We start from the raw sequence: 13,456 nt of genomic DNA on the forward strand, positions 1-13,456 counted from the left end.
TGCATGTTATGTACCCGAGCCTTGGATTGTTGAATGGACCACTAATGAACTTGATAAGAAGGCTAACCATGTTATCTCACAGGTTCAATTTCTATTAGTCTCTTTTTAACAATCCAGTGAAACACAGATGCAATTGGAGGTTCACGTTGATGTTTTTCATCTATTTGTTGTCCCATATTGAACACACAGGGTTGCATAGTCAACAATGCAAGGAAACAGAAAAAAAAGAAGAAAAAACAGACTCCTAGTGAAACAGTTAACGAGAAAGGAAGGAGTAAAAGGCCCCGCAAGGACGCTGACCAATCACCGTCTATCCAACGTAGGACTACATCTCAGCCAAGCTATAAGGATTCGGATAAGGTGATCTGCTTTCTTTATGATGGATTGTGAGCTCATTTAATTGGATCCTTACTTATCCAAGCGGATGGTAGATTCTTATCATAAAATTTGCTTGTACAACTTTGGAAAGTTATTTCAGTATGTGGCTGCATGGTTGGTTTTGATGTATGGTATTTATAAATGAAAACTTGGGAGAGCTGATTTTAATGACCGTGAATGCTATTTACATGGTTTTATGTTGAATGCTTGTTTGAATACATTTGTTGTGTCTTATTTTTTGTTAAGTTTTTATTTGGGTTGAGTTTGGTAATTAAACAGATGCAGCTAACATGCTCAACTTAGGTTCTGAGCTGAACTAGATATATAACTTATGATTTATTTATTTCCATGGCTTTTTATGTATGAAATAATTGATTTATGCGGCTGCCAAGTTGATGGATTGTATGAAAATAGTTTTCATTGATGATTAGTGTGGTTGTATAGTATGGTTTTATGTTGAATGCTTGATTGAATTCATTTGTTGTGTATTATTTTTGTTAAGTTTTTATTTGGGTTGAGTTTGGTAATTAAACAGATGCAGCTAACATGCTCAACTTAGGTTCTGATCTGAACTAGATATATAACTTATGATTTATTTATTTCCATGGCTTTTTATGTATGAAATAATTGATTTATGCGGCTGCTAAGTTGATGGATTGTGTAAAAATAGTTTTTATTGATGATTGGTGTGGTTGTAATTGAGGGCTGTGATGCTCCACGAAGGATGTTCATGTTTTTCGTAGGCCTTTTGGGTGTTCACTTTAGTGGTGTTGTTGATGTTCACTTTAGTAGGGCTTTGGATGGTTGGTTTTTATGATGTTTTTTTAGTTTTATCTGTTGGATTGTTACTCGAGTATCTGATTGGATGGTGTTATGTAAACCGATGCCTTTAAGATGTTCAAAGGGGTTTTGATCTGAATTGGATTGCTAACTTTAGTATTTTCATGCATCCTTCTTTATCTCTGTACATTCCTTCATTGTTTGGTGTGAAACATGCTGTGATTTGCATGTAGTTTTTAATTCTTTTGAAAGTCCAACAGTGTGGCAAGGTCGACAATGGAAGAAATCAGCAGCGCAAGGACTTCGACCAGTCGCCACCTACCAGGAGCCGGGCAAAACCTCAGCATAGGGATATCGATGCGCATAAGGTCGACATTAACATGCTTCCTGTAAATTATCCAATCTTATTCTTTGATCAACTGTATAAAAACTTAAACCCTATATGTTTACCCCATGAAACCAGCCTCTTCCACTAATCTTGATAAAAAAATGAATGCAATGTCTAACAAATCTTAACTTTTGCTAAAGGAACTTAACAATGACATGAAGCCACCAACTTGTTCGGGATCAGCCTGGCCTACAACAGCACCAAATCTTACATCTTGAGTTGACTCCGGACAAACCACCTGGTGAACAAAACAAAAGGTCAACAGTTAACTCCTTCCATAGTACTATACCAAATAAAGATGCTGGGTCGAGGTTGATACACACATGTACCGAGGGGTCATGCTTGTTTTTCCTCCGAGCAGATTTTTTAAAAGACTTCTCCAGGGCAGCGCTGAGTCTCTTACTCTTTGGCCGGCCCTTTGTGTTGATCTTCAATGGGGCTTGGATGTCCATCACACCGACAACGTTCAAACTTTGTGAGCCAATATTGTTGTGGGAGTCCGCCACACTCTCGGACCTCTTCTTGGCACGGTGAGCAGTCAGCTTAGCTCTTGTTTCTTCCAGAGCAGCATGAAGCAAGGCTGTTTCTTCGTCGTCATTTACAAAATCCTAAGCAATGTTGTAGAAGTGTGCACATAGTCCCCTGAATACAACATGACTCTCATCCGACCGATTGACGTCGTGACTACTCTTGACATAAGTATGCCTGCGCTTCATGTTCTTGCTCCAACGAGGGAGAACATATCGATTAGGTACTTTATACACCTTGTAAGAATGGAAGACTTCAAGACAATGACAGCATAACACGCCTGAACTCTCAAATAGATTGCACTCACAACGAACCTCGTGTGTGGATCGATCAAAGTGGACGTCGTATGGAACACAAAGAATAGTATCATTCACTAGTTTTTTCTCTTCCACCTTTATGCATACCAATGGCCCTTGTTCAGCAACAACAGAGACTCTGTAATTAGTCTTCTTGACAAACTCAGTTTGAACATCCCTAAACATGCTGGTAGTGTACTCCTACTGAAATTGTCTCTCCATAGGTGAGCTCGTTGCACAAGGGATAACCCCCCTCGAGTCTGCTGCATCATCCTCCAATTCCCTTTGCTCCTTAATTCCAAGCACATTGTCATATTCGTGAACAAATTGGACCAAGCTAGTCCGACTGTGTAAGAAATTTCCGTAGAATGAGTGCATGCTCTCACTCCTTTGCGTGCTCCTCATGGCAGCCCAAAATTCACCCTTGAAGTATATTGGGACCCACATGCGTCGATCATCAAAGAGGTCTACATAAAGAAAAAAAAACCTCTTATTAAATCATATAAAACCACCTACCAAAAAGATTTTAATTAATGAGCAAAAAGTAATTGTACACTAACAGACCTGACAGCCATGTGTTGTTATGTAAGTTGTGCTCATCTATGAATTCAGACCAGTTATCCTCGAATGACTTCTCGGTTCGAGAGTTCCACACAATATCATTGAAGTCATCATACAACTCCCTGTACCGGCGGTAACTTCTTCGTAATGTGCCAGATGCACCACCGGTGTCGTGTATTGGGTAAGACATTTTTTATTGCACGGAAAATGGATTTGCATTGATCGGTAATGATCTGCTGTGGAGCAGTTCCCATGCACTTCACCCATTGGCTGAAAACCCACTCATAACTTGGGATTTTCTCATTTCCAAGAAGAGCACAACCAAGGATTGTCGACTTACCATGGTGGTTGACACCGACGAACGACGCAAACAGTAATCCATGCCTATACGCAAAAACAGTAACAAAAAACAAATATCACTCATGACCAAACAACGGAAAAAATATAGAAAAATAACACCAACATAACTACTCCATACTTGTTTGTGCTATATGTGCTATCAAGTGACACAACATCTCCATAATATTCGTACGACGCCCTACACCTTGCATCCACCCATACTGCACTCCAAAATTTACACTCATCGTCCAAATTCACTGAATAGAAGAAGTTTGGATTGATGTCCTTCATTCTCATGAAATAGTTCATCATCTCTCTGACATCCGCATTGACATTGCTGGTTCAGAGCCTGGCTGTAATATAATTTCGTAAATCATTTTCTGAGTATCCCAGGTTAGATGGGCCCCCAGACTCATTTGCCAAGCTAGAAAAGTCTTGTTTGGTCGAATTCCAGCCTCATCATTATCCTCGATCACGCACTTCACATGCATGGTCAGCTTCCTATACTCATGGTAGTACATCGCCTTTCTCGCTGAACATGAGTGCGAGTGACTCAACTCCACCTTGAAGCAAACCCAGTCTTGCGTCTCCTTATCAAACTTCACGTATATCCTTGCCTTGCACCCAGCGGCTGAGATCCTGTTCTTCCGCATTGACGCTTTGACACGAGACCCGCGATACCCATCCCTATTTGTCGTCCGTATCTTAGTTGCAAATCTGACTTTCTTTGCGTATGTCACATAGAATTCATTAGCCATTTGCAATTGCTCATACCACATTCCAACACTTGCTATTTCGTCTTCTCGAAGGCCATCGTGATCCGGTACCTGAGCATTAAATTAAAAAAAAAAACAAAACCGTTAATATTCAAAATCAACCATGTGGTTTAGGACAACAAAAAATTAAACTTGAGTCCAAACCTGGTGACCAGGATCCATCTCTTCACTTCCAACCTACGAAAGATCCAACAGCGGCATGGCCTACAATTGCAAAATAAACGAACAAATGTAAAATCAGGAATCATAATTGGAGAAACCTTTAGTAAATGTCATGTAAATAGACCCTCCCTAAACACCACAGAAAAGCAAGACAAATATAAATTTTTATTCCTCGGGATTCTTTCCTTTTTGTTATTATTGTTCAGCAATGAAACACATTATCTTATACCTATTTAAGATTCTATAATGTACAGTACATTTATACATGGTCATGAAGTGACGCGACCTATTCACCACACTTCAATACATTATAAACAACTTTTCTTTTATTCTTAGATCATAAATCAATTAAAACTAGTTGCTTTAGTTTTAGAAGTATGAATTATTTTGACTTTTCGAATAATTCAATGTGCACGGGAGGATGGTTACTGTCCCAAGCATTAGAATACAGGATAAAACTAGAATCCAAACCTCGTAACTAAGATCTATCTCTTCACTTCCAACCTCAGTAACATCCAATAGTGGCATGGCCTATAATCACGAAATAAACACCCAAATCAAATTCATGAAAACTATTTAGATAATCAACTAGTAAATGAGATGCACAAAAATCCTCTCCAAATTCCATAGATAAGGATACAAAAATATAACTGAACACTATAACAGAGGCGCTGCTTAGCGGCGGTTTTAAACCGCCGCAAAATCAAAGGCCGGCGGTTTAGTGGACCGCCCTGGTTATGGGCGCCGGGATTAGGTTTTGCGGCAGTTTCCAGCAACCGCTGGTATAACCGCCGCTGAATCAGTATTTTGTGGCAACTACATTTAGCGGCGGTTTTAAACCGCCGCGATATATAAGTATTAGGATTTAGTCCATTTTTTACCGGTGGTTACGAACCGCCGCAATGTTATTACGTTTTTTAATTTATGACTATTTGCGGCGGTTATAAAACCGCCGCTATTTTTAATACAAATTAAAAAAAATCCTTGTAAAAAACACTGATTTTTTTTGTTTAATTTTAAAGATAATTTTTTTTGCCTTTTTTGGATTTTTTAATGCTATAAATCTTAATTTTTTTATCTATTGAATAAAAATTTGTGGCAAAAATAACAAAATTAACTGGAAAACAAAATAATATCTTGATAAAAATATCAACATAATAAATCTCTTGCTAAGAATTGCATAATGATATTAAAAAAATGTTTGCTTCAAATCAAAATAAGTCCAATCCTAGGATTCTATTTTGTCTCTGTCCTTCCACGGAATTCATCTATGCGATACTATTGAGTAAACAATCTGCATAAGAATAAATAACAATGTTTTAGTCTAATTAAACAAGCGAACACACACTTAAGCCAGTGATATATATGACTTTTGATACTTAGTTATAAAATACTACCAAGTTAGTATTTTTTTCTATACTAACCTTGCTATTGTCAATATTCGATGGTAGTAAGTTTTTTCTTGACGTATACATTGGTTTTTCTGCTTCATAAAAGCAAAATCTGGATGGCTGAATTTACAAACATAATGTGACTGATCTTAAATCCTAATAAATGGAAATTAGTTAATGAAGTATTTTTGGTAGGAAACAAAAACATAATTGTAAACTTGCTGCTAGATTATGATAAACATGACACTTACATATTCGGTGAGGAAAAAATTTGCCTCAAAGAGTGATCTGATTGTCCCTATATCCTCCCAATAGTCATTGAAGAGAAAAGCCTGCAAAATATTAGGGAAAATTATTAGTTATAAGATTAAAAAAAAAGACAAAATAAAAATTGAATTATGAGAAAGTCCAAATTAGCGGCACGAAATTGACTTTAGTATAAAATTGAATGCACAATAATATTATTCCTATAATATTATACAAATCGTAATTTTTATATAAATCTTATTCATTTATAATCTTATTCTTTTAATCTTTATTAGCATAAGGTATACTGAAAGGAGAAAGCCAATGACAAAGGTAATGGTAAATCAATAAATAAACAATTTTTCAAAATAAAATTGTTTAGTCAGCCGAAGATTGTTTGTTCTTTTCCCTTATACATTTTGATCAATCAACTAATGAAGTAAACCGCAAGCATAAGCCATGTGGAGCATGCTTAGTTACTCAATCAAATGCATCACACATGCTTTATATATACTCTCCCATACTTTTATAACACTTTCTATAAAGAAATGGAAGAAACTAAAACATTAACCAGAGTTAAAAGGGGATCTGTAGCAACAACTATGTATGTTTGCAATTTGCATAGTAATATCATCACAAATGTCTAATGCTAAATAAAACAGCCAACGAGAATTATGAGAAAGACAAAGAAAGAAAGAAAGAAAAGATTCAAGATTAGAAGAATAATTTCAAAACCCACATAAAACTAGGTTACTGATCCTAAGGCCTAAGCCAATGATAGAGGCTACATGATCTACCACAAATTTCAAGCAAAATATATACTACGACCTCTCTTTAAACATGATGCACCTTTACACAGTCACAAAAATTACAATGGATAACAGAGTGTGTTGTGTGAGAAACATAAAATGCAATGAAATATTCATACACTTGAGTAATTTGACGGCTCTCATGATTTCCCCAGGTAAGTGTAATTCTATCCCTATAGCGAACTTTCAAGGCCACCAGAACTGTAACAGTCTCCACAGAATAGTGCCCACGATCTGCATTAATTAAGCGATTAACATGAGAAATGCCAGTAGCTTCATATATTCAAAGGCTACATAATGTGATCTTCGATATTGCCAAAGGAAACATCCTATTATAACATTCTTCAATGAATCTATTACATTTAAATTGTTCAACATAATGTCCTTCAGGAAAGATAAGACTATTATAGCTAAATATTTAACTCCTGCTTAGGGGCTTACTTTCTGCCGTAAAAAACCAAAAGGTTTTCACTTATAGACTACGATAATTGAAAATGTATCAATCTTTAATTCAATTTGTATCACTCAATAAAAACATAACACAACTTGTACTTATTATGTCCTCAGCAAAATAGCAAAAGGATAACATGGACATCAAAAGTTTTAGTCCTCACTGAAAACATCCTAGAAAAGCATCTCATGCCATCATCATTCCAATTATCAAGAGAAAACTATATAGAAAATACACCAATCTAGATATTTATAATTCATTTTACATTCATTACTCAAATATGATAAATGGATAAATACAAATATTTAGTTTGTCTCACCTTACTGCCCATAGTGTAAAAGAATAACTACACTCCCATTACAAGAACTCAAGAACTGTGAATGCATTTTCTTACACAAATATGATAAATGGATCACCTGCAAATTGATGCATATATGTAAATACTTCGAGCCAGCTTTCAGCAACTTCCTCTTGACCATCCTTCCTTATAAGTCGTTTGAACAAACCATACTTGTATCTTAGACTAAAACCCCATGCATGGAAATTCAATGTTGCCAAGGAGTTCACAAAGCAAGAAGCAAGGCGGCCTAATCCTCTGTTCCCAAGGGTGGCATCTGGCTCCTGCGGATTGGATTATACATCTATTCACTCTATAATAAAGCTCAAACAAATTACTGAATACTGACAGTAGCACCAAAAAAATGTAAAGTTTGAGATAGTGTTTATAAGAATTCAATTCAATCAATGTGCCAATTAGAAATATATTACACAGCAGCTTGCGAAAGTGTTTCCACATGTCCTGTAATATGTAAAATGGTAGACTAAGGGCCATCAACGTGGCCTAATAACAATCCCTAATAACCAACTGAACAGTTATAAAGTCAAGAGAGATACTAACAAAAGGTGCCAGAAGTTGTATCTTGGGACTTTTAAAACATATTTAAAACACTTGGTATATTGTCGAACACTTGGCATGCAAAAGCATAAACAACACAAAATAGTATTAGCAAGCATTCTTTGCAACACCAATTCAAAATTCAGCACCAATGACATGAAAAATCAGCAGCATTTCGCAGTGTCTCAACAGAGTATCAGTCAATTAATCCAAACAAATTAAAATTCAAACTCAAGAAGCTATTAACAACATGTTTAACTATGTATAAACTAACACTAATTCTAATAAATCCTAATTCTAACCTAAACTCAACTAACAACAGCAAATAATCCTAACCAAATCAAATTAACACTAAAATCAACATATAACTAATACTAAATTAACTAAAACAGAGAAGAAAAAAAAGATAATTTGAGAACTTAAGTCAAAGAACAGAGCAAGAACAAAGGAGAGAGGGATGCAGTGGCAGTGACCAGTCGCTGCTGCGTTTGAACTCGCTGGAACTAAAGTGGCTCTGTTCTGATTCTGCGACTGGGAATGAGGGAGGCAAGGGCCAGCTAGAGAGCCACAGTGCGAGGTTGTAAGGAGGGGAAGAAGATGGTTGCGACGGTGCAGGATGGTAGCCCCCGACAGCGAGACAGAGAAGGCAGGAGACAGGGGAAGAGAAAGGGAGAAAGGGTTTTCGCGGTGGTTGTTCGGCGAAGGTGGAAGAAGAAGAAAAAGAAAGAAGGGAAGAAGAAGAAGATGATGACAGTGGTGGTTCTGGGGTTCTGATGGAGACGTCGGGGGTGATGATCGATGTTGGCTCTGCGTTGGTGGTCGAAGAGAACCTAGGGCTGGAGTGAGTAAGTGACAGCCACGGGGACACGTAGGGCCACTGGCTCTCTTCATAATTTGATTGCAGGAGTTGGTGTTGGTGCCTTTTGTAGCAGAAGCCCAGACTGCTACCATAACGGCCTCTATTTTGTTAATTTGCGGCGATATAATAAACGGCCACCAATTTATTGCCGCTATCCTCCATTTTTGTTGTAGTGGAACCACATCATCCTACCCATATTAATTTGAAAAAAATGCATCAGTATCACTTATTGATAGAAACTAAATTACTTATTTTATTTTACCTATTATATAAGCATTTTAACTACTACTATTCTCTGTGCTACATCACACTGTGTACCACCGATATAAAAAAGCAGCACATACAACCACCATGCACTTATTTCATTACTGAGTTTTCAAATCCAATGTCACTACAATGGCATTTTTAATGCATAGGCCATCTATCATGTATACTCACACATATATTCCAAATCTAAACATGCATGCCTCTTATTATTCTATTTAGCTTATATTTTCAGGAAAACTCTTAACAATAATAATGCAGTTAGTTTTATTTTATATTATTTAACAATATACTACACTAAGAATAAAGTTTTTTTTTATATTATTTAGCAATATACTACACTAATAATATTATTCTTTAGGCATCAAGCACATCATGGGTGATTACTTTTAAACTAGCCACTTGTCCAGCGTACCAATTACATTGCTTATACATGCTGGTTTAAATTTGCATATTTAAATTGGTATATCTACATAGGATACTCCACAAAAGAAATATTTTCATCGCAGGTAAAATCCACATTCCATGACTAATTAACGCACTCATATCCTCCATACATAGATGCGCACCATGAATTTAAAACCACCACAAATATGGTTAATTGAAGAATAATCATGATTTATCGAAGTAAGCAATTAACATAAAATAACAGAAACACTCCACCTGCACTAACGATGAACATCTAAATCTTATGTAAATAACCATCCATGGTGAACAATTCAACGAACCATTCTCACCTTATTAGACTGCTGACCGTCGGCGACAAAATGGTCAGGAGCGTCTTCAAGTGGTTTCGGTGAATTGTGATCAGGAATGGATGATGGAACATGACACGGAGACTGCACGACATTGCACGCCATTTACGAACTACCACGCCGTGATGGACGTATCAAAGGAGAGACACTCGTCACTCCTTTATCTTATACCGTCAATAAACAGAATAGACCACACGCCGGCTAGGCAGGTGGACTTGATGCGGTGCCGCCAGCAGAGCCCTCACACGCTCGGAATGCGATTCTGGGCGTTCACCGGTGCGGACCTCGACGTCTCCGGGAGCGACTTCTGGTGATAACACACGAGCCAGGGAGAAGATGAGATACCACCGTCGGCGAGAGGGTTTGCGTTCTTGGTTCTGTCCCTGCCGTTCATAGAGAGATGATCGTGGTTTATGTTTTCGTTTAACTGAATCCTAATTTTTTTAAAAATTCAAATTAGCAAATCTTCATAATTAATGATTGTAACCATAATTCAATTTTAATTTCAATTAAATTTCCATTACCCATAATTTAATTTTAATTTCAATTAAACCCCCATTGTATGCATTGTATAATAAGAGCATTAGTTCCTCATACTTTTCCTTATACTTTAGTCTATTTAAAAAAAATAGCTTTAACAGAACACATTATTGTTTAGTTGGAGTTTTCTTCGGTGAAAAAAGTATTTTCTGGTCCTTGATGGACCAAGTAATGAAATAAATTAATAAAAAATATTGGAGTTGGTTCACAAATAGATAAAAATAGCAGTTGAGGATGAATATTAATTAGGAATTTTCAGTAATCAGGCTCAACCTTCTGAGTAAGAACAGTTCTACTATCTCCAACCTTCATCACATAAATATCTTCACATTTTATCAATATCACAAGAACACAAGACCCCCATTAGAACAAAACTTGCTTCTGCTTCAAAGCAACATTGAACCTTTTGCTGTGGCCGCTGAAGTTTCTCACGATTAGTGGGTCAATACATTCCGTGGATCTTGGTCCCGAGAGCCCAGGGATGGACACTCGAAGTGATTGGTTGTTGTAGAAAATGTTTTGGAGGTGTTGAGGATTGGGAAGTTGTCGTGGGAGCAGGTGAGACCGAAATTGGGGAGACCACAGTAGGAGTTTTGTTTTGATATGATGTAGAAGAAAAAGTTTACGTTTTGGTGATTAGTGGTGCCACCACAAGTTTTGGGTTCACATGCTTCGAACTTTGGATTCATAGAACACACAGTGATTCTTGTTAGAAGAGAGAACAAGTTTAATAAATTGAAGGTGGATAAGAGTGTTCTTTGCTTCATTATAGAACACACAGTGATTCACTCAACTGTGTTCCTCCGACGCCACTACGTGGACACAGTCCTCCCTTATTTTCCCTTTACACTACTGAACGTTCTGGTGACCTTCCATCGCCGTCGCTGTTGAATCATTGTCTTCCAAAAAGTTTCCTTCGCTGCTGAAATTCACGCTATTTTTTTGTTAGGATTAGGATCAAAAGAGGCTCAAACCAAAGAACAGCACACTATGACCAACCCGATCCATCTCCCTGCAACTCAGCATTTACTACCCTATGACACACCAAGCTTACACTTTTCATCCATGGCGGACCTTAAAAAAAAGTGTTGAACCGGAACAAAAAAAAAGTAGCTCATTTCATAAAAAAAAAAACAAATAAATCGGATCTTATAACTCAAATCGAACCAAACCACATTGAACCGATCTGCAAATTCATTAAACTTTAGGTGAAATATAGAATTTCTAACAATTGCTGTACGGAAGCCATCTTAGCCATTGAAATGGTATCTTTCTACCTGTCCCATTAAAGTCTAGAAAATACTTTTCCCACCAAAGACATTCCCTTGTTTAGTTAAGTTTCCAACTGAGTCTCTAGAAGTATTTCAATAAAAGAATATACCAAAAAAAATTCTCCGAAGCTAGTTAATTTCTCTTTTTTCTTTTTTCTTAGGATTCTCATATCCTTTCTTTTGTATTTTTTTTGTTCACTTCTTTTTTTATTTTTTATATTCTTCTTAAAAAAGTGAAGAAAAAAAAACACAAAAAAAGGAGAAAAAATAAAAATGCAGAAATTTCGTATTTTGCCTAAAAAGGGTAAATATAAAATTGGTATCCAAAAAAATTTGATACTGATAAAATGATACCTAATTTTTATTATTGACAAAATAGTCCGATGAAAACAATGCTAGAGTGGTTACCATATTTTGATGATGATATGACAACTTTATTAACATATAAATTTAGGTGAAATTTTTAATTAATTAATCTAATCCCACTTGAAAAATCCAATCTTCAACCCTAATCCTTCTCCCCCAACATACTCTCTTGCTCTCTCACTCTGAAACGAACCAAAACGGCACCTCAGCCTTCCCATTCTCACAGAGCCACTGTCGCTGACACCGCATGGTCGCTGTCTCGTTGTTGGGTCCTTTACATCCGCTAGCTCCTGTGTTGTCTGTTGCCGGTCTGTGCTTCGTGGTGGCTCACTTCTCTCTCTACAGTCAAGCATAAGAATAGACACACACAACAGCGACATCTCACATCGACCTCGTCTCCATGCCTCTCACTCGTAGTTGTGCCTCGTCTCTTCGCCACTGTCACTCATATATGCTCGTTGCTAGTCACTGTCCTACCTCCTTTGTCTGGTGTGCAGGAACTTCAAAAGGATCATGTTGCTTCTTTTATCTGCAAGCAATTGTATTCCTCAAATGGAACTTTAACCACTATGATTTTTTTCACTTCTTTTTTCCCCTCATCCTCCATGTCTATTTTCGTGATAGGTTTAGGTTCCGGTTCAAAAAAAATTTCTTCCTTTTTCTTTTCACTTTTTTTTTTAGCAATTATAGCTTCTTTAGGCTTGTGTTGTTGTTTGGGTTGGTTAGAGACAGAGAAGTGGTGGTTATTAATAAGAACTTTCTGAATGAGACTCTTGAGTTCTTGTATATAAATTATTTGTTTTTTCTTCTAGGTGAACTTTATTGTTATTGATCTTCTTGAATTGTAAATTAATCTATAATTCGTAATTTTCTGTGAAATGAATTTTTGAATTAATGGATCGTTTTTTTCAATCTGTAAATTTGAGACAATTAGAGTTCAGGAGAATTTTTCAATTTGTAATTCATTGGATTAGGTTCAGAAAAAATTTCTAGGTTTGGGACCATTTTTCAAGGTTCTAGATAGTGAGAGAGTGTTTTGAGAAGGAGAATTTGGAGAAATTAGGATAAACTTAGTATGATTTGGAGATTTTTTTTACATAGAATTTGATTTAATTTAATTAGTAATACACCTAAGTAATTAGTTTAACAACGTTGCCATCTTAGCAAAATTTGGTGGCTAGTTCAGCATCATTTTCATCGGAGATGTGCTCCGACAAAATTGAGGACACGCTTGTCAAATTTTAAAATCATTCAGGTACTATTTTATCAATGATAAAAATTAAATGCCATTTTTTTAATGCAAAATCTTTTAAGTACCGATTTAATATTTATCTCTTGTCCAAAATTTATGTATTTTTATTAAAAAAAATTATATGCTTATTCTCCAAAAACTAATGCAAT

At 36.4% G+C, this 13,456-nt stretch overlaps 1 long non-coding RNA gene across 2 annotated transcripts; it reads right to left on the minus strand.

Annotated features, from left to right (window-relative positions):
• On the minus strand, positions 5,305-9,018 carry LOC107629971. 2 transcript variants are annotated; one of them, XR_002358940.1, is made up of 6 exons: positions 8,474-9,018; positions 7,522-7,755; positions 6,774-6,888; positions 5,851-5,931; positions 5,633-5,755; positions 5,305-5,502 (listed from the first exon to the last, which is right to left on the minus strand). It is a non-coding gene; the product is annotated as an uncharacterized LOC107629971 (long non-coding RNA). The 2 variants fall into 2 exon arrangements; XR_001618108.2 differs by having other exon boundaries at positions 7,522-7,726; positions 8,474-9,009.

This window comes from Arachis ipaensis, chromosome B03 (genome assembly GCF_000816755.2).
Source record: "Arachis ipaensis cultivar K30076 chromosome B03, Araip1.1, whole genome shotgun sequence".
NCBI lineage: Eukaryota > Viridiplantae > Streptophyta > Magnoliopsida > Fabales > Fabaceae > Arachis > Arachis ipaensis.